A 21,324-nucleotide genomic window follows, 5' to 3' on the forward strand; every position below is an offset into this window, starting at 1 on the left:
CTGACACACAGCCATGCTCTGTGCATGCTTTAGAAGTAGCCTGTGTTCATAAAACAGACAACTAAGAGGAAAAACTACCTGATATGCTCAGGTGAATCTGACTGAACTGTGACGACATGTGCTCAAAATTAAAATTCCTGATATTGTAAGGAGCCCTAACCCTAACCCGTCCAGCCAGGTCCCCAGGATGTAATGTTGACAGTTAACGTTTCTGCAAACAACCGATACACTCACATCTGTACGTGTCATAGGCTACCATATTGACATTTGTACAAAATGTGTCATATCGCATTCATTTTACATGTTTATATCCCTGACTTTCATATCCGGAGATGGAGGGGATGGTGGTGGAGGTACAGACGAGAAGTGATCGCAGTTCGAGACTGTTTCAACATTTGAACCTCTGAAACCCCCTGACATTCTTAACTAAATAACCATGACATTTCAACATTTGTAAGCGTGACACCACTGGATATTTTACTATCCTTTGGATAGTAAAATATCTTTGGGACATCTCCAGTTGAGGTAGTGGAGACCAAAACCGGTATTTTAAGCCAAGACACGATCTTTTCCTAACCCTCACAACTTGTTTTATGTGCCTAAACCTAACCAGACCATATGCAAAGCATTGTCATGAGATAAATAGAAAATGAAACCTAAAGAAACATACATTTTGCAACAGGAGGTAGAACGGGTCGTCCAGTAATCGGAAGGTTGCAGTTTCGATTCCCCAGCTTCCCCTGGTTGCATGTTGAATGATCCTTGAGCAAGATACTGAACCCCACATTGCTCCTGATGAGCAGCTGGCACCTTGTATGGCAGCTTCTGCCATCAGTGTATGAATGTGTGTGTGAGTGGGTGAATGTGACAAGTGTTGCAAAGCGCTGTGAGCGGTCAGTAGACTGGAAAAACTCTGTAGAAGTTCAAGTCCATCCATTTTCATTAAGAAATGCAAAGTTTCAAATTATCTGTGGATTGCAGAAATGTACATTGAACCGATAAAGATGAAATCTCTGGGTCACTAAAGGTTGAACAGCCAATCAGAGACCAGGGCCTGACATCTCACCAGCATCAGACGGCTGTTTGCTTTGTTTGCCACGGCCCAAAGGTAAAATTAATTTTGTAAACCAGATTGATAATTGAAAACCACACGTAAGCAGCTCTCATAGCTTCGAATTAATTGAAGGGAAAGCAGACGATTGAATAGAAACTGAATTTGCTTAATTTGTTTTAAAACATTTGTGAGCGTAATGAATCAGAATGATAAGAAAAAGTCATTCTGCCTCCAGCAGGAGGTGAAGCCCTCCAATACAAAACTCAACTGTGATGAGCTGCTGTCTGTAGAGTTGCAGCAAAGTTGAATCCTTTCTTTATTGTCCAAATAACAAAAGCAGGGAAAGCCCATGCAGTCACACACACACACACACACACACACACACACACACACATACACACACACACACCTGTGAGTCAGAGTGTGTGTGAGAGAGGTAGAGAGAGAGAGAGAGAGAGAGAGAGAGAGAGAGAGAGAGAGAGAGAGGAATCCTATTAGAGAGAAAGACCTTGAAATAGAAATCCTATGACAGTAAAATGAGTGGACCGAGAGCGATCCCATGACAGCAGAGAGGGAAACAGACACGCAGAGAGAGGAAACAGTGACAGACAGACAGACAGACAGACAGACAGACAGACAGGACTGGAGCGAATCCTATACTTGCGGAGGAAGCAGGCGGTAGGACCCGGAGGAAACCACAGGAGTTAAAAATCCCTCAGCTCGGTCAAGCTCGCGAGAAACAGTGAAGACTTTGTGGGAAATTGTCCGTCTGGCCCTTCAAATGAAACACTTTAATGATTTGGAAATTGGAGTCCTAACCTTTCTGCTTTATTATTGTTTATTTTCATTCATGCAACTAACAATTTCCTCCCTAGAAAACTAAAAAGTTTCATCTTTTCACATGTTTTTTTTTACTGTCAAAGAAATTCTCCAGGACTGCTGGGGATCACTGTGTGAAAGAAGAAAAAATATATATTATAACTTCTTTAAGTTGATATAATAAGCATCGGAAATACATCGTTCACTTTCAAAAGTAAAGCTGAGAAACAGAATTTGAAAGCCTGTAATATAATTAGACATTTTTCATCAATAAATTAAGTAAATTTACTGAAATTCTCAATTTTTCAATTTACGCATCTCTCATTCGCATCTAAAATCTCTGGACGTTGCTTTTAAAATACCACCAGCTATTAGAAGTACATTTCCTCTCTGCGCTCCTTGATCTTATTTTGAAACTCACATTCGGAAGCTCCGCCCGCGTTAACGCGCGCGTCTTTACGCGGGTGTCTGGCACCCGGTGTGGTGCGCACTGCTCTCCATTCCTCTCCAACTCAACGTCAGTCTGTCAGAGACAGTCTGAGCGCGCACACACACACCGTGCCCCCTCTCACACACTCTCTGGCGCACACGCGGGCACTGACGCACACACACACCAACACAGGCTCGCTCTGTCGGACCCGGGAGGAGAGGAGAGGAAAAGGAAAAGGAGAGAGCTCCTGTTCGTCTGCCTCCAACTTCTCTCTTTGCTTCTACTTGTGTCTTTCTGTCTCTTCTTTATCCACCAATGCGAGGATTTTATCACTCTTATCTCCGTTGTTCTCTCCGCTGTCCCGAACTAAGGAAAAACAGTTTAAGGACCAGACGGGAGTATGTAAAATAATCAACACGACTGAGCAAAACAAGAAGAAAAGAAGAGAAGAACATGGATAAACGGAGTTATTCCCTCGTTTTGCCTGCAGCTTTCCTCTACTTTGTACTTTTTGGATTTACTGCCGGACAATTCTTTCCAGGTAAAGCGATTTGTTTCTTTCATATGTGCGCGTTATTGAACCTCTCCGTCGTGTTTTCTGTGTTTTTGTGCGCTTTAATGGTTTCTTTTTGGTCCGAATCGGCAATAAAATGCCACAGCGTTGCGGAGGCGCATATGGGAATATAAAATGGACATGAACGTTGATCTGTGTGTATTCCAGGGTGCAGCATGCAGCTGCATGTGTCATACTGTTGGATGTTACGATGATAAAACATCCTTAAAGTCAGTTTGAGCACAATTTCCGCTGTTGGTTAGAGTGTGTGAGCGTGCGCGCAGATATGTTGATACATGACACTTGTTTATGGGATGAAGTGATTTATGATTGGACATATTACGAGTTTTGCTGATGATGGTTGTAGTTTGACTGATGATGACCGCTGTGCTGAGCTACTAGTGTCATATCTGGCTCTGCCTCACAGTTTCTCCTGAGCGCGCAGGAGGTTTGGTGTGAAGTTTGGACGCTTCGGGAGGTTTTTTGCCACATGAAGCTTCCCGTGCGTGCTGTTGAGGGTTAATAAGACTCGACTTGGATGTTGTTGTGCTGTTTTTTTTTATGTGCCTTGCATTTCGCTGTGAGCTCGCTGGGTTGTTTGGAAGCGGGCGAGCCGGTGCGTCCTGGCTCCAACTGAGCGCAAAGCTGCGAACTGTCTAACAAAACGTCCCCTGATTTCTTTACGCACTGATACGATTAATAATTTGACGTGCAACAGCAAACACGCACATCACTGTGGTGGATAACAAGTTACTCTCGTAGAATTCCCTGACAGAACATTTTATATTTAACTTCAATAACTGAGCTGGCGTCTGATTTACTCTCTGCGTTCTCTGTCTGGTCCTCAACAAAACAAAAAACACCTGATACTGTCATGTTTCAGTCAGTGTGCAGCTGCTCAGTTTCATCTCCCGGAGCTGAAGCTTCGGGATCGTCGCACAGACCGCTGCAGCATCTCTGCAGGCAGTCAGGAGCCGCCACGGTCCTCTGGCACTTGTTACGCGCCGGACAGATTTGGAGAGTTTGCCCGTTTCGCAGTGTTTTGCGGCCTTTGTTTGAATTAGTGACGGTCATGATTATCAGTCATCGGAAAATTGAAGTGTAACGGATAAATATAACCGGCCAGGCGCCGGATCACAGCAGCTGATAGAAAGTTTGCACCCCACATATCCAGCATGCTGTAATTCCTCGATACAACACAAATGTCGGTGATTCATGGAGTGCGCTGAATTAGAAGTTGAGACATAAAATGATTGTTACATGGATATTGTAAAGTCGGAATAAGAGCACGTTGAATCACACTTGCAACGATTATAATCTGCTTTTTTCGCATGATCCATGAATTAAAACCGGTGTTTCTGTCTGTTTCTAAAAGACAAAAGACTTTCTAACATCAGAAGTCTGAGTGTTTCCTGTGCTCTGACTCCTTAAAGCAGCAAGATCATATCCTAAGTTCAGACTCGATGTTAAAGGAAAATCGGTTAAATTCAGTGATGTTTTCAGTGGACTGCAGCAGCAGCCCTGTCGGCTCAGTGTCTGCCTCTCTCTCTCGGCACCTTCTGCTTGGTATTCATGACCTGTAAGGCTGCAAAAAGAGGCTACTTTGAAGGGGAAGACTGTCTCCAAACACTGAGTCCGTCCTCCCTCCCTCTCTCTCCCTCTGTCTCTGGCTCCGGCTCTGCGCTGCAGCGCGGCGGAGCAGCCCGTCCGTTCCTCTCTTGCCCGTGCGTAATGGTGCAGCGGAGAGAAACCGCCACACTGCGCGTTAATGTGAAGTTAAAAAAGTATCAGTGTGGTCAAGTATCTGCGTGAATGTTAGAATCAGACCCTCAAAGACACAAATTGATCATCAGCTCGTTGAGATGAGCAGATACGAAGGAGAGGAGGATGTTCTGAACCCACATGTAATGATTGAGACGGAGCTGCTCAGAGGTGTAGATCCACAGTTAATACTGAAATACAGCCTCGTCTGTCCGTGAGGATGTGTTCAGGTTCAGAAGGAGGAAACTTGGAAATAACTAATTATGTATTTTTTATATTAATTACAAGTCAAACTTGTAAAACAGTCAGACAGAGTTTTATGGGACGTGTGTGCTGTGTCATTTCTTGCACTTAGAAACAGTTATTTTTATTGGGAGTACGTGCGTGTGTGTTTGTGCAAGTGCGTGCGTGGTTGCGTGTGTGTGTGTGTGTGTTTGACAGAGACTGGAGAGAGAGAGAAAGAGCGCAGGACTACTGGCTGTTGTTTGCTCCTGTGCCGTAAGGGGGCGATATTGGTACATCAGATCTATCCATCATCACATGCTCGCTCTCTCTCTCTCTCTCTCTCTCTCTCTCTCTCTCTCTCTCTCTCTCTCTCAATCACACACACACACACACACACACCTTCACAGAGCGCACAGAGTGATTCTAATAATCATTTTCTTATTCCAAGTCTGGCTTTTGTTTTTAGAAAGAAAAAAAAATGTGAAGGAACTCATTCAGATATAATGATAATAGACTGAGAGTCAGTGATGAAGAAAATGATCTCACCCTGACTCCGTCTGTCTGTCTGTCTCTCTGTCTGTCTGTCTGTCAGCTTGTAGAGGTTTTAATCACCCTCTCATCCATCTTCATATGGGAGGTCTTGGTGTGCGGTTGCCTGGTCAAACAGCTCAATGTTCAGATTATGTTGCTCTCATCACTCTCACCAGGGTCAAACTTTCAGCCCATGTCTAAAAAATCTCAGGAAATGAAACCGCATAACCAAAATTCCCCGTTTGGTCAGTGGTGAAATAGTTTTATTACTTTTTTTAAGAGTGAAAATGTTCAAACATCCTCGACACTGGAAGCAGCAGTTTCTGTCCCTTTTACAGCCGCCAGCTTGCATTGATTTCCTTATTTCTATGAAACCAAGGTGTTTTATGTGCAGAGATTTAACCAAAAACCTTGCAGGAAAAGTCCAGAATTTTGGGATATATAGTTATTTGCTTTCTTGCGGATAGTTCAATGACAAGATCGATATAGCAAATATGAAGCTGTAGCCTGTTGGTTAGCATTACTTGGCAGAAAGACTGGAAACAGCTGGCTTGGCAAATCTTTAGTTTTGCAACAGCTTTATGTTCAACAGACCAAAGGCATGTGTTTCTCAAGGCTGTCCTTTTCATCTTGCATGTATGTGTGTGTGTGTGTGTGTGTGTTGGGTGCAGCTGTGCCCCTGATTCGTGCCTTTGAGCTCCAGTGATCGCTAATTGTTGAACATCCGGTCGGATCTGGAGGTGACGACTAGGGCGTTGAGGTATGTGTGTGTTTTCGGGGAAACCAATTTACAATTTATATGCCACTTGATTAGATTTTCCGTGGCAGTGAGGACGGAGAGGGTGAAGAGTGAGGGAAAGAGAACAAAAGGGAGAAAGAGAAAGGGGATCGACCGGGGATCACTTTCACTCTCTGTTTTCTCCTTGACTCGTCCGCCCGCTGTGTTGACATGTTGGAGGGACGTGGAGAAGTCTTTGGCTTTGATCGAATCAACAGCTTACAATTCCTCAATTATAGAGGCCTTTATGTGATTAGTGGAGTGTGTGTGTGTGTGTGTGTGTGTGTGTGTGTGTGTGTGTGTGTGTGTGTCCCGCCTCATATGATTGTGTGACAGAGGCTGGGTCACACAAACAGAGAACAGAAGAGTGGATAGGCAAGGGCAAAGAACGGTGGACTTAAAATTGGGGAAGAGGGAGGTGAAAGAGGTGAAAAAGAAGAAGAGGAAGTGATGAGGAAAAAAAGGAGGGGAGGAGAAATGAGGATGGAGGGAAGATGGGGTTGGAAGACTTATGAGAAAAAGAGAAAAAGGGGAGGAAAGAGGGGGATGAAGGAAAGGAAAGGAAAGGAAAGGAGGACAGATGGGAAGTCTGTAGACTAGGGAAGGGAAAAAAGGAAGCAGAGGAAAAAGAGGGGGGGTGTACAGTAGGATCAAGGAGAGGGAAGAAGAGATCATAGAAGGGAAGGAAAAAAGACAGGACAGGACCTTGAGGATGAAAAAATATAGGAGGCAAGGATAAATGTAAGACTAGGACAGGAAGGAGAAAGGAAAGGAGGAGAAAGGTTGAAAGAGAAGAGAGGATTGGAAGATGTAAAGAGATACAAAGAAAGGAGAGGAGAGGAAAGGAAAGGAGGACAGATGGGAAGTCTGTAGACTAGGGAAGGGAAAAAAGGAAGCAGAGGAAAAAGAGGGGGAATATACAGTAGGATCAAGGAGAAGGAAGAAGAGAAGGCAGACAAGATCATAGAAGGGAAGGAAAAAAGACAGGACAGGACCTCGAGGACGAAAAATATAGGAGGCAAGGATAAATGTAAGACTAGGACAGGAAGGAGAAAAGGAGAAGAGGAGAAAGGTTGAAAGAGAAGAGAGGAGAGGAGGATGTAAAGAGATACAGGAGGAAAGGAAAGGAAAGGAAAGGAAAGAAAAGGAAAGGAAAGGAAAGGAAAGGAAACAAAGGGGGTCAGATGAAAAAGGACTGAGACTGAGAGGAAAGAGAGTACAGTAGGATGTAGAAGGGAAGTTTTAAAAAAAGACAGAAGGACCTTGAGTAGGAAGAAACAGAAGGCAAGGATAAATGCAAGACTAGGACAGGAAGGAGGGAGGAGGAGATGATAAAGGTTGAAAGAGAAAGAGAGGAGAAGAGAAGAGAGGAGAGGAGACCGGTGAAAGGACAAGACTGTGGTAAAGGAGATAGTCCTGTCGGCTGTTGCCTCGTTCATCACTCCTGTCTAGACGAGCTGAGGCAGAGGAGGCGGAGGAGGAGGAAGAGGAAGAAAAAAGAAGAGGACAAGTAGGAGAGAAAGACAAAAAAAGCAGATGGAAGAGCAAAGGACGAACGATTGGAGGAAATGACAAAGACAATGGATGACAGGAGGTCAAGAAAAGAGAAAAAATGACACTAAGTTGATTATGTCTCACTGTTATCGACTGTCTGAGAGGCTATAATTGTTTCCTCTGCTGTGAGTGTGTGTGTGTGTGTGTGTGTGTGTGTGTGTGCGTGTGTGTGTGTGTGTGTGTTAAAGTGTGAGAGCTTTATGACAGGATGTCTGTCACCCCGTGCCCCGCTCTGTTTAGTATGCTGTCCATCCTCCCTCGCTGTGCGCGCGTCTGTGTATGTGTCTGCCTAATCCACACCACTTATTCTATTGGCCTGACTAACTGACAGCCTAATAGCGGGGCATGGTGAGTGCCGGGGCGTCTTGCATGTGTGTGTGTGTCCATGTGTGTGTTCGTGTGTGACAGAGAGAGATAGTGAGGTGGGCATTGAATGAATGCTAAAGTGGCTAGCGGAGCCGAAAGAGAGAGAGAGAGAGAGAGAGAGAGAGGGTGAAAAGAGTGAGCGAGACCACTTTCTGCAGTCAATGATATGCACTTAGAGAGAAAAAAAAAAAGTGTGTGTTTGTGCAGGAGTGTGTGAGCCGGAGTATTAGTGTCCCGTTACACCAGACATTTTTTTTTTCCATGCTCCCATGAAATAAGCGATGCTGGAAGCTCCTCGACATGGGGACATGGGGATGGCTCATAGGGGTTAGTTGGTGCAATCCAATCAGCAGAATAAATGTCAGCAATGTATGTTTCTGCAAAAATGTGGATATGTTGTTTCAGCAATGCTGTGCTTATGGTCTGGTTAGGTTTAGGCACAAAATCCACTTGTTTAGGGTTAGGAAAATATTATTTTGGCTGAGAATATCTGCTTTGGTTGCCACAAATTTGGCAGGAGATGTTCCGAGGTCTCGTTAAAAACACCCGGCTTTGTCATCAAAAACACAGCTGGCGATGTCCCGACTTCTCGTCTAAAATATCAGTATGTGACGCCCCACAAACATGGCTGCAAATTGTGCCGAATTCTCCTTAAATTATCCAGTGGTTTCTCTGAACTCATCTTAACAAATCTTAAAACGCAGTCTCGAAGTTTGGTCTCTATGTAGCGTGAACGTGATAGGACGCGTGTGTGCAGATATGTCAATATGGTACGTATCACATGTAAGTTGGCGAGCCACTGTTATTGGCAAGCTCACCAGTAACTGCTAGCAATAGCCAGCCACAGTAGCCCTCGAAGCTAGCTGGGTTGCGTGGCTTCCTTGTGGACTAGCCCTACTAGTGTTCTTATGGCACCAGTGTACCCGGTCAGAAGTGCTTGACAGAAGCTTTTGAATCCTCCTCCCTCAAAATCTTCCTGATGCTGGAACCTCTCAAGCTCTCCTTTCCATTCTTTACAAAACTGTTTCTGACTTTTCTTCGTGTTCACACTGCAAGTGCCTTCCAAGAGAGAATGTCTGATAATGTGAGCCATTTTCCCGCCATGTCCCAGCTCTTTGTAACTGCTTGCCTTCAACCCTGCCTTTGAGGGTAGCCCTTCAGAACAGCCATAAATAATTTGGGTCCAACAGCATGTCTACTAACTTTTTCTTTATGAGTATGTCCTGCCCTCAAGATACAAGCTTCATAAGCACATTGATTTTTAAATGAGATGGTTTGCTAACTGTCAGTAGGCAACTTACATGACATTAAGTTAAAAATGTTAAGAAGACACATATCTGACCATCCCGCCTTATCTCGAGACCAACCTCAAACCTCGCCCCATCTTTAGCCAATATGAGATGTTTTGTTTCTGACTCTCTGATTCTCTATTCCCATAAAGATCAGCACTGTAAAGATGGTTTGCAGTTGATCATTGTCATTATGAAGTTGGTATGACTGTTCCCTGAAGGTGAAGGGTTGAATGTCAGTCAATGAGAGCTGAACTGGCGCGTCAGAAGAATGTATTTAAAATAGATGACAGCGTAATTTCCGTCTAATTTCAGAAGTCAGTAAACATAGGGACGTGTCTGCCTGCTAAACAAGAAAGAAAATCTTCAGTTGTCACCGCCAACAGAAACTATATTTCTCCCTCTTCATGCTTTGATTGAAATGCTATTTGTCTGGAAGCTCATGGGCAGTTATCAAAGTTATTGCCTGAAAACAACAACAAACTTATTTCCCTGCAGGAGGCAAACAACACTGAGTTCTCCGATGATGGAATATGGTTTCAGAATGACAGTTGTGTCTGCCACGGGGATATTTGACAGTTGTAAACCGAATGAAATACTTTGAGCGGTGAACGATAACAGCTTTGAAATGCACATCTAATGGGGAGACAAGAAAAATGGATATTTAGTGGCCCTGAGGGTGAATTTGCGGAGTGCATCAAGAGAATCAGCAGTGCACACTCAACTCAAGTGAAAAAATGGAGCAAAACAAAGACAAGCAAAGAATCCATCCATGCTCACTACAGAAAATCTATTTCTTAAATGGTCTGAGGATATTTTACAAAGTGAGTCGAGATGTGTCTCTAAAAATGCAAATATTATGAATGCAGCATGTAAAGTGTGAGTAATCTGTTCCCCCACCTGCAGAAGATTTACAGCAGGACACTCAGGTACAAACAACTCTAAGAGGAGCAATTTGTGGGAAAATGTTGAGAAAATGGATAAATGACTGAAAGTGACTCACTCATGTACTCACTCATCCCTTGTACTGTAGTAAACCAGAATAAGAAACGGTAAACAACTGTTGTTAGAGCTAACAGTTGTTGGTTCAGATTTCTGTGAATTTGACAACACGTTTAAAAGTAGCCCAAGTAATGGTGAGTTCACGATGCATGCAAGACAGTTTTCACTGACTTTCAAAGGATCGTTTGTGTTTATTCACTTTATTTGTCCCAAACAGCCAGAAAACTTTGCTGTACATTTGCGAGGACATCAGCGTTGTGTGTTTGTCTGTGTGTTTGAATTCAGTTGAGCCTCTCAGTGAACCCAGTACTCACCAGAGACTCCGGTTTTCTCTCTCGTCTGCATGTCATAAAAGTACTATTTTCCCTCCAGCTCCAGTCAGCAGTCGACATTACAGAACATAAACACCCAATTTTGGAGTTCAACCTCTGTGGAACGCTGCTGCAGTCAGGTTGATAAACAGGAGTGAAGAAAAATCCACTTTTTTAATACCCAAAACTTGAAGAGTAAATCTCCGGGCTCTTCTTCCACCGTGAAATGCAGAATCCAATGTGACTCTGGGTGTTTATTCCTCCAGGAGTTTTGGCTCTAAACCTGACTGCTCCGGAGCTGGATGGCTCTAAGCAGCTGAACGGTGGAGCTGTCATTTTCTGCCCCGTCCTCCCCACACAGCGCTCAGCAGCTCCCACAACACATGGAAATTTGTCGCTGGAAGTTGCGCATCTTCAGCTTGTGCGAATACGCAACTGATGCATATTCAACAGTGACAAAATTTGATTTGCATACAAACAAAGTTAAAGACATAATCTGCTTCCTTTCCTTTGATACATCAGAGTGAACATCACTGTGGGTGTTCAACAGTTAACACAATAGCAGCAGGAACCGTCAGCAACACTTTTCCCAGACATCTGTTCAGCAGTAATGGTCTAAATAAAAGATATGCCTGGTGGACAGTGTCACTTTCATTACAACAGGTTAAACCGTTAATTACAGTTAATTCATTCATTACGTGAATTATGCAAGGAGAATTTTTTACTGCCGCCCATAAATTATACAGCAGTCACACTTGATACAACAGTGCATCCAGAAGCCTCAGCCTCGGAAAGGGCATAATGGCATGCCAGACGCAATTCAGCAGTTGAATACGAGCATAAATGAGGTGGAAAATGTTTTTGTTTTTATCATGTGGAGGCTGTAAACTTCAGCCTCGGGGAAGGATGGTGCAGATGTTCACCGCCCATCTTCCATTGCACTTTTGGCCGCTTTGTGTCACTTTCGAGCTCTCACGAGATACAGGAAAAGGATTTTTTGTGCCTGGATGTGTTAAAAAAGCGTTGAACTGTCTCCTCACCTTCTCCACTATGGAATGACTATTGCAATATTTGACTATTTGCAGTAACGGCACTACAGGGACATTAATGGCAGATTAAAGCTCAAAATAATAGCATATCCAAGCCATATCCATACCCTCCAGAACTACATATAAACATTTTCTGATATTTACGGAATGATATATAAGCTGTTGTCTTTCATTGCTATGGTTGAGGCTTGATTGCCTTTCTTATCTGCCTACTGTGGATGGCTATGTTGGCTCATTCTGGCTATTGTGGTGTGCATGAAAAGCTAAATCACACATTTTAGCATCTTGAAATTAGATGCGGGCATCTTACTAAAAGTTTGAAGGCTAAATTTCGGAGCTAACTGGGAATACGGGGTCAACTGGTGAACTTTCCGGGAGTCCTTTCAACAACTCCAATCTGAGTAACTTGGGTTAGACGCTGCTGAAGAAGAGAGCTCGTGAGCTCAGTCAACTTTTCCCCCGGTTGAATCCCTTTCGCAAAGTCTGAAATAGCAAAGCAAACACGGAGGCAAATCAAGTCGTGATTGAGCTGATTAGAATGTCGGAGGTGTAAAACATACACGGCGCGGCACATTAAAAACTTCCTTTCCTCTAATTAAAATAACTGCTGATTAATGCGAGAGGTCTTAACGAAGCTTAACAAGGTTTCGAAGTAATTAATCCATATTTAATAGAATACGTTAGGCAAGAGAGACAGAGAGGCTGCCTAGTCGGCTGAATCAACAAGCTTTGCCGGGAGGGAGGGAGGGAGGGAGGGAGGTAGGAGAAGGGTGAGAGGATGGATGGCAGATAGAAAATAAAGGAGGAAATGAGACAAATCAGTGTGGGTAGAGGGGAGGGAGGTAATAAACAGAGTTATGGAGTTTAGCTGGAAGAGAGAGAGAGAGAGAGAGAGGGGAAGAGAAGATATTAGATGATATCTGAGCATCATTCACTTTATTCTCACTGTGGCTAAATTTAATTTATGTCAGCCTGTGTGGGAAGTCATAGCCAGAAGATGGATCCACAGATGTAGTCAGAGGCACTCTCAATGGGTCTGTGAAAACATATTTTGAATAAAAAAAATCAAAATGTTAAAAATCAAACTGTACAGTAGGAGGACAGACGGGGCCATTATCATACACTTTCGTATAATTCTTGTTTATTAAAACCTCGGCCTATTTTTTGTAGCGGTGGTCTATGTTCCATTAAGTGCTCTTAACTGTTCAGATCCTGGAATGGAAAAAAAGTCCAACCCTACTTAGGGTTGGTATGCACACACAGATTTCCTTTGCAATGAGATATGTAGTCAGTTTTACTTAGATAATCTGTCTGTCTGCTCCATTGGACTTCCTTGTGTTGCTGTGTTTTCTCTTCTCAGCTTGGCTTTGGTGAGTCACAATAACTGTAAGAAATAAAGGCAAAAACTATTTGGTCCTGCCACAAAATATTTCAAAATGTAGTGGTTACAGATGGATGGCAAAATTGAAAAAAACAACAACTGCAAAATAAGTTGAGAAGTCAAATGGTGACTGTTTGGGGGGGACTGGAGGCATTTTGCCAAACAATCCGCTTCTGAGTTGGACTGTTACAGGCAAGAAGGCTGAACCGTGTTTGTGAGAACAAGAAAGAAAAAGTAAAGTTGGATTAATATGATGGAAAACATAGCTTCAATTGAGTTCCAAAGTATTTATCAATTTTCTCAGAGAATAAGCGCAGCATTGTCACGAGAGAAAAAAAAGAAAATGTTACCTAAAGAAATGTAAAGTTGCAACATATCTATGGTTTGCAGAAACGTACATTCCCAGCATTTTTTATGACATCTGTGAGCAGAGTGGGGAAAAAAAGTGTGCTGAAAGAAAGAAAGATGGAAGAAAACTGATTAAAAGAAAATATAAAGTTGGTAAATAAGGAATGAATTAAGAAAGACAGAGGTTTGGATAGAGAGAGATGGAGAGAGTGCAGCAGACAGAGGAGAAGAAGAAGAAGAGCAAACATAATATTTGCCAGGCAGTTGGATTTTGCCTCTTATTATTTGCACAAGCACTCACACACACACATGGAGACAAATACGGTGGCAAGCCAACACACACACACACACACACACACACACACATGTCCTTTCTTGATGGTGCAATCTGAAGGAGCCAGCCATCTTCTCGTTGTTTACGGACTCTTATACACACACGCAAAGCACACACATGTGCACACAAACACACAGATGCACACACTTGACAAAAATACTGCCAAGTGTACACAACTGTAATCCAGCATCTGCTCACCTTTTCCTTCATCACACGCTCTCTCTCTCTTTTTATCTTTCTTCTTGATGTGACTAATTTCCATCCATCCCTCCATCCTGATGTTCACCAGTTCATTCCACCCACATGTGAATCCACTGTTTCATTAATCATCCATCCATCTGTCAGTCACACAAAATTGCAGTTTGAAAGTGTGTGAGCTGACGGTGTATGTGTTCACAAGTTTGTGAGTGAGCTCAGACTGAATGCTGATTAACAGATAATTGCCTCTGTTATTGCCGACTACAGGAGACGCTGCCTGGTTAAGTGATACGGACAGACAGACGGTTAGGCAGACAGGTGGAAGGACAGATAGACAGAAAAACCATTTCCTCGGCTGGGGAAGCACGGCAGCGGCTGCCTTCCCTGTCACTCACGGAGCGGTAGAGAGAAAGGTGGAGTGATGGAAAGAGATAAATAAGGCGGCGGGATGGAGAGGAAAACAGGGAGGGATGAGTGAAGCGATGAGGAGGAGGAGGAGGAGGAGGAAGAGGTGAAAGAAAAGAGGCGAGGGAGTAGGAGAGTGGGTGCGATTGGCCGTGGAGGATAAAGGGCAGAAATGACAAATGATGGCAGGATGAGTGGGAGAAGGTGAGGGGGAGGAATAAAGACTGTTGATTGTGGAGGAGGAGGTGTAGATTATAAAGTTGGAGAGGAAGGGCAAGAGATGTAAGCAGCCTTTTTCATTTATGCACTTCATTATGTAAATGTGCTGGTGGTATCACACATCATCCTCATGTTTCAATGAGTGCCCAGGTGACCTTTTTCATCACAATAATTCTGCCTCCAGTCTCAGTTGAATGCTGTCATATGTATATAAAAACTACAGGGAGGGACTGAACCAGTGGCGCCAATTTGGGCTTCACATTGGGAAGAACAAAAAATGTAGATCGTGAGTAGACTTCTGGACTCTTATCGTCAGCCCCGTCGCCAGAATAAAATGTTGGCAGTCAATGTTTCTGCAAACCAGTAATACGTACGTGTCACATGTACTGTAGTTGACTTTTGTTCATACTTGTCATATCATCACATTTATGACCTGATTTTCATATCGAGAGCTGGAGAGGCTGGTGGTGGAGTTGCCACTGCCAAGCCAGTGACCACAGTTCAAGCCTGTGTTTCAACATTTGTACGTGGACATATTTAACGAGACTTCTGGACAATTACCAGCCGTGATTGTGTTGACTCAAATTGTCAACATGTATAGCCTCAAGGTTCAAGGTTTCCTCAAAACACGTGGTTGATGTTACTGCATTTGCAACGCATTTGTTACACTACCAATCGTGAAGCCATCCATCGAACGTTGTTGACAACGTTCTATGACCACAACATCTGGCTTAGACGTTACCACTTTTTGCCATAACACTAGGAAGTAAAGGTACAAAAGGTCTAATTTTTCCCCATAGTCCAGCGCCGATTGATTGTATGCACATCTTCTTACATCAAATATGCAACTTTATTGTCACTTCTTTCCACAATTTAAGTAAAAATCAGTTAAATGAATGAGCATTTTTGAACATCATCAGACTTAAGTTTTCAAAATTCATCTATGCCAACTTCTTGCAATCGGTGCATGCAGCATGTCAGCAAATAAAAATGAGTCTTGAACTTAAAATAATCAAAATTCTGTCTAATAAATTATCAAATTTATGGGCGCATTAGTGAGAAGAGGTGTGAGCATCCCTCACACTGCAGATGGTCATTAATAAAGGCCTAAACTGTCGTAACGTCTATATTTCATCATTTCTGCAGCTTGAAAGAGATCTGACAAGAGTTTTCATCCTTCATGTTTTTTCCCCAACTTTTTCCTGTTATGTAGCAGTCCCACTGCTCCCACTGGTCCTTATCACGTTTGACCAGAGCCATCAGGGAGCATTTAACAAACCATTCTAACAAGCCATGGGTCTCTTTTGCAGACAGATAAAACCAGCAATGCTATGTATTCCACATCTGAAAGAAAGAGACAGAAGAAGCTGCCACACATACTGTACAGCAAGACACATCAGTGCAGACAGAACGGCGATCTATATTTAATCCGTCTCTTTCTGTCCTTTGTTCTCTGTAAAGGACTTTATGAAGCGTCTGTTTGTTACTAAACACGCTATAAATAAATTCACATCAACTTTGACTTAATGGAAAGCTAAAGAGCAAAAAGGCATTTCGACTGTAAACAACACAGAGCCTGTCGTGCTATATTTTTAGATGAAAGCTGTGCACCAGTCTTTCCACCCAGATAGAGACGAAGAACAGACAGAGAGAAGAAGAAAGAAACATAGACGCACCATACGTTCATGTTGTTGCTGTACTTTGTGCTCAAATGAGGCTCATAACGTCATGCAACACTTTGGTGAAGTGAGAATCCTGTTACTGTTTCTTTTGTGACGACTTTTTGTTCTCAATGTCTTTCAAAATGAAGGCGAAATGTACTGCAAGTTGTGACTTTTAATGTAAAACACAAACTATGTTGTGCCAAAAACAGTGATCATTGTGCAGCCCATTCAAATAATGTTATTATAGACGGATATGAATCATCACCCGCTGTAAAACGCACCTTTATGTCTCAGCATGATTTAAACAAAGCTTTTGAGGAACATTTCTATCATAATAATCAAGAGTGATGTTGAAGAAGAGCAGGAAAAATGAAGGACGAGTGGGTGTTTCTGCAAATTTGCTCAACTTTTATGGAAATGTCTTCTCATGACTCACTGGATTAAGTAGAATCGGCTTCTGGGAAATTAAGTTTTATCTGAAGGAATTCCCTTAAAGTGAGTCAGAAAGCACCAACACATTTATGGGGCATAAAGAATAGCTTGTCATGTAGCTGAAAAGATTAAAGGTTCACATTACAAAATGCTGTTTCCACCTCTCTCCACAACCTTTGAGAGAGAATAGGCTGCAGTGGCTGTTACTGCTGGTTGGGGATAATTGCAGAGCAGATGCTGGATGAGACTTTGTTGATGGTTTCCGCCGAGTAATGAATCATAGCTGATTATAAGTCCTCCACTGTTGTATGCGGTGAGATAATGGTCCATTAAAACACTCTTAACATGCATGGACCCAGATGAAACAGGTGCATGACCCATTTCAGCTCCCTAAGTGTAGTTTCATCATTTTAAAGTCCAGACTCGAGTCCCAATTAACGGCAGGAATGCCATCAACAGATCGGTGCTACGAATTATAAAAACTTTCAGCTCCCAAAGTGTTTAACTCGTTGTACACACAGGTACTTGTCTGTTGAACATGTAAGCAGGAAATAAAAGGTCGCACAAGTATTGAGTGAATTTTCCAAAAACTGACAATGTTGGTAATTTGTTCAAAATGCCTAAAGTTGTCATGGTTTTGGTTTTCAGTCTAGATATTTGCCGCTTTGTTTTGTAGACTTCATTCTCTTGTCTTCTTGTGACTTTTCACTTCCTGTCTTTGTCTTTTCCTGCCTTTTTTCTGTGTACACCTGTGTGTCATTTGTCCATTACATTTTCAAAATAAAGGCACTACTTGGTTAGGTTTAGGAAAAGATCATGGTTTTGCATAGCACAACTTCCTCAAAACAGTGACTGTTGGCTATTGGCTTCAAACAGGACTCGAACCCTGGTCACCTGGGCGGAAAGCTGCCTTCCAGACAACTCGAAAATCGGAATAATCCCGACCTCCTACCAGAAAAAGTACAATGGAAAGCACTCAAAGTCGGACTTCATCCTTGTAAACTTGGGGCACATCTATCTACCCCATGCAACTTTATAAAGAAGCAGTTGTCTGATGGGGAGTGGGTTGGATGTATTTGAACACGTGTTTACTTTTTGCGCTGAGGCAAAGCAAACCATTGATTCTCACGCTGTCCTCTAGCTGATTGGCTCTTAAGTGTGTTTCCACCAGCCTTTATTGCTTCTTTTCTTTGTTGTTACACCAGCTTTTACACAACATCAGCTTCTTCTTTTTAAATAATCTGGTGTTTATTTGGTTTTATTCAGATAATAAATGCATATAAAAACAGACAGATAGGAACTTTCCCAATGTTTGCTGCAGTTTATCATTCATGTACTTTTGGTTTATTAAACTCCTGGTCCATTGGGTCCAAGTTTCAGCTGCAGCTTATATAAAGCCCATCATTTTATGAAAGTTATAAGTGACTTCCAGAACTTTTGTTTCGCTGCTGCAACTCAACAGAGGCTGCCGCTATTTGAGAGCCCTAGTCTTATTCTATCAGACTGTCAGTCTGGAGCCCAGAATAGCATGACTGACAAAGGAGCAACAAAAACCCAAAGAAATGCTATACCAGCAGCAGCCAGCCAAGTGTGTCGACCCTGTCTGTATTTCAGTGCAGATATTAACTACGCCATGAGAGCGGTCCTTTCCCCTCTCTAAAGATTAGAGAGGAGCGAGATAACGAGAGAGAGAAGAAAAGAGGCCGATTAGAAAAGAGAGAGCTTTATGGATAGATGGAGATGGGGCGAGAGAGAGAGAGAGAGAGATGAGCAATAAAAGAGAGAGTGACGGCGCAAGATGTATAATGAGAGAGATAAAGGCAGAGAATGAGAGAAAGTGACAGGGCGAGAGACTAAAAGAATGGCATGGTGACAGGGAGGGAGAGTATAATGTGATATAAACAGAGCGAGAGCTGAAGACGGATGTTCTCAGGTAGACGGAGGGAGAAAAAGGTCAACAAAGGAAGAAAGAAAGACGTCAACAGAGATGAAAAGATGGGGGAGAGGGAAAAAAGTTAGCAGAAGGAGGTAGAGTTCGAAAATTAGTTATGGTGCAAGTGCAAAGCGTTTTTTTCACGAGTTCTTTGTCTTGTACACGGCCGTTAGTTGAACACTGAGAACTGACAGTATTTGGATTTGACTGAATGGTTAGCCTAGCCACCTAGCACTGGTTGATCATAGCTTTAAAGCTGAAGATATCCTCAAACGCGGGTTTTGTAAACTCCCAGTAAGTAATCACTGTTCATTTGTGCAACTTGTTCAACTTGTAACAGTCCCGACGCACAATCTTCGCTAACAATTTTTTATGTTGCGCGCCCTCGCAGTAATTTGTTCCTCAAAAGCCCGGTCATGTCTGGTGTGTAACTCCTGTGAGAGGGAGAGGGGAGAGCTGCAGAAGACGATCAAAGAAAGAAAAAAGAGAAGAGGGAGCGTAAAAAGAAGAGAGACGATAGCGATAGAGAGGGAGTGTGATAAGAGGAGAGTGTTGGGTATTAAGAAGTATTAGTGCAAATGTAAGCCACGGACGGTAGTGAATTATCCTGCTGCTCAATAGACCACCAGCTTTGGCACTGAGCCCCAGTGTGTGTGTGTGTGTGTGTGTGTGTGTGTGTGTGTGTGTGTGTGTGTGTGTGTGTGTGAGGAGAAGACAGCTCAGAGAAGGTAACAAGGCCCTTGTCTTATCCCTCTTGAGGTCCTATTAACCTTTGCTCAACATTCACACACACAATCTTTTTTGACTGTCCCACTCAGACAGACACACCCTCATGTTCTCTTTTGTTTTTCCTCTATCTCTCTCACACGCACACACACACACACACACACACACACACACACACACATTGTGTCCTCGCTAAAGAGATTTAAGAGCTGGTTAATTGGTTGGCTGAGGCTAATTTTCTGTTGAAAGTTAATGCCACCGTCACGCATTGCTCCCTGTGGAGAGGGTCAGTGTTGGGCAGGCTCGGTTTGTGTGTGTGTGTGTGAGTGAGTGTGGGCACATATTATGTAGATGCAGCTCTTGTTTTTTAGTTGTGTCCTCCATAAGGACTGCTAACTAGCGTTGTACCGTTTGAGCTGTGCTTTCATATAATTTGTAATGTTGCACTGCTTTTTGTAGAGACTTCTGAGTTACATAAATTCTAATTTCTCCTGCAATGGTTTTGTATTTCACGTTCAATTTCAAATGAAAGTGTCCAGAATGTACCTTTAATCTTGAACCCTGATAACTTACTTATATGACTGTATTCAGAAAATTGCAAGAGTAAAAAACAAAAGGAGGGCAGGGGGCATAAGTCGTGCATATGGAGTACACTCGCACCAGAGGGTTTGGTATGAGTGGAAACAAATGCTAAAGCAAACCTTTCACTGTGGCCTAATTCTAAGTGACTATCTTTAGAAAAATATGAGGTCTTTCAGTCAGCTCCCAGTGTTTCAGTCTGCAGTGGTGCTTTGATCCTGCAGCTTTGTCTCCTTGTCCAAACTTCCTCTCCACACAACACAGTGTTCAAGCACAATCTGATATCGCCCATGTTGGTGTCGTTCCTGGCACGTTACAATCAGTGTCGCTCCGGACGGTCACTGCAACTGACCAGCCATGTTTTTTTGTCATTTCAGAGCTTTGCAGCTCGGGAAAAACACACATGTGAGAAGTTATCCTTTCTTAAACATGTTGATGTTGTGAAAGGGTGTGTTTTAACCCAACTTTGCCTTAACCTCACCAAACAATGACAGCAAACTGTGAACAACCCCATAATAAAAAGTGAATTTAATGTAGTACAAGTACAATAAGTCTGATACTAACGCACCATACTAGTGCTGACTGCATTTCCCTAAGTTGAAGTGATGGTCCTAGATCAAAGATGTTCCAGGAACAATACCAACACAGTGATGTCGGATACATCCAGTGATCCCTCAGACTAAAATCCTCTTGCTACATGGACAGGCAGCTATTCTGACAGTCTGGCACACCAGTGAGTCATTACTCATTTTCAAACAACTGAACTCTAGACACATTGTGAGTAAGTCAAGACCTTTCCCTACATATCAAACAGACTTTAGCTCCTGGATACCTGATGCACAATAAGATGCTGCTCGGGGGGGGGTAAGAGTTTTCGACATCCAAATCTACGTTCTACGACCACGGGAGAAAAGACAGGGAGTTTGTCTCGATACAAGTTTCGTTTAGTCTCTTTTTATGTAGTTTCACTGAACATAGTTACAAAAAAGTTCCTCGTCCTTGAAGTAGACAGGCCTCCGCAGGAAGACATCACAGATTTCCTGCTGAGAGACACAATCATGGGCTGTCTTTGTGTGGTTTTTGTTGTCACTGACTGATCTATTGAAACTGGAATGCCTTTAAAACCGCTTAGGTACTGTATGTTCTTGTTTAGTGATTCAAGTTTGAAAAAATAACTTGAAAAATTCTTCTAAAAGCACATTCCTTGACCTGTGCAGACACCCAGCATGAATGTGTCATACAGACTAAGCTCAATTTATTTTTTTTGTGTTATTACTTTTAATACTTTGGGAGTTTTAATAAATTTTGAACCTTTCAATAGTATACTCAGCCGTGATTCATTTCAAACGGAAACAACAGATTACCTGGTTTATATTCATCTTC

The sequence above is a fragment of the Pagrus major genome, chromosome 6, assembly GCF_040436345.1.
Source record: "Pagrus major chromosome 6, Pma_NU_1.0".
Taxonomy (NCBI): Eukaryota; Metazoa; Chordata; class Actinopteri; order Spariformes; family Sparidae; genus Pagrus; species Pagrus major.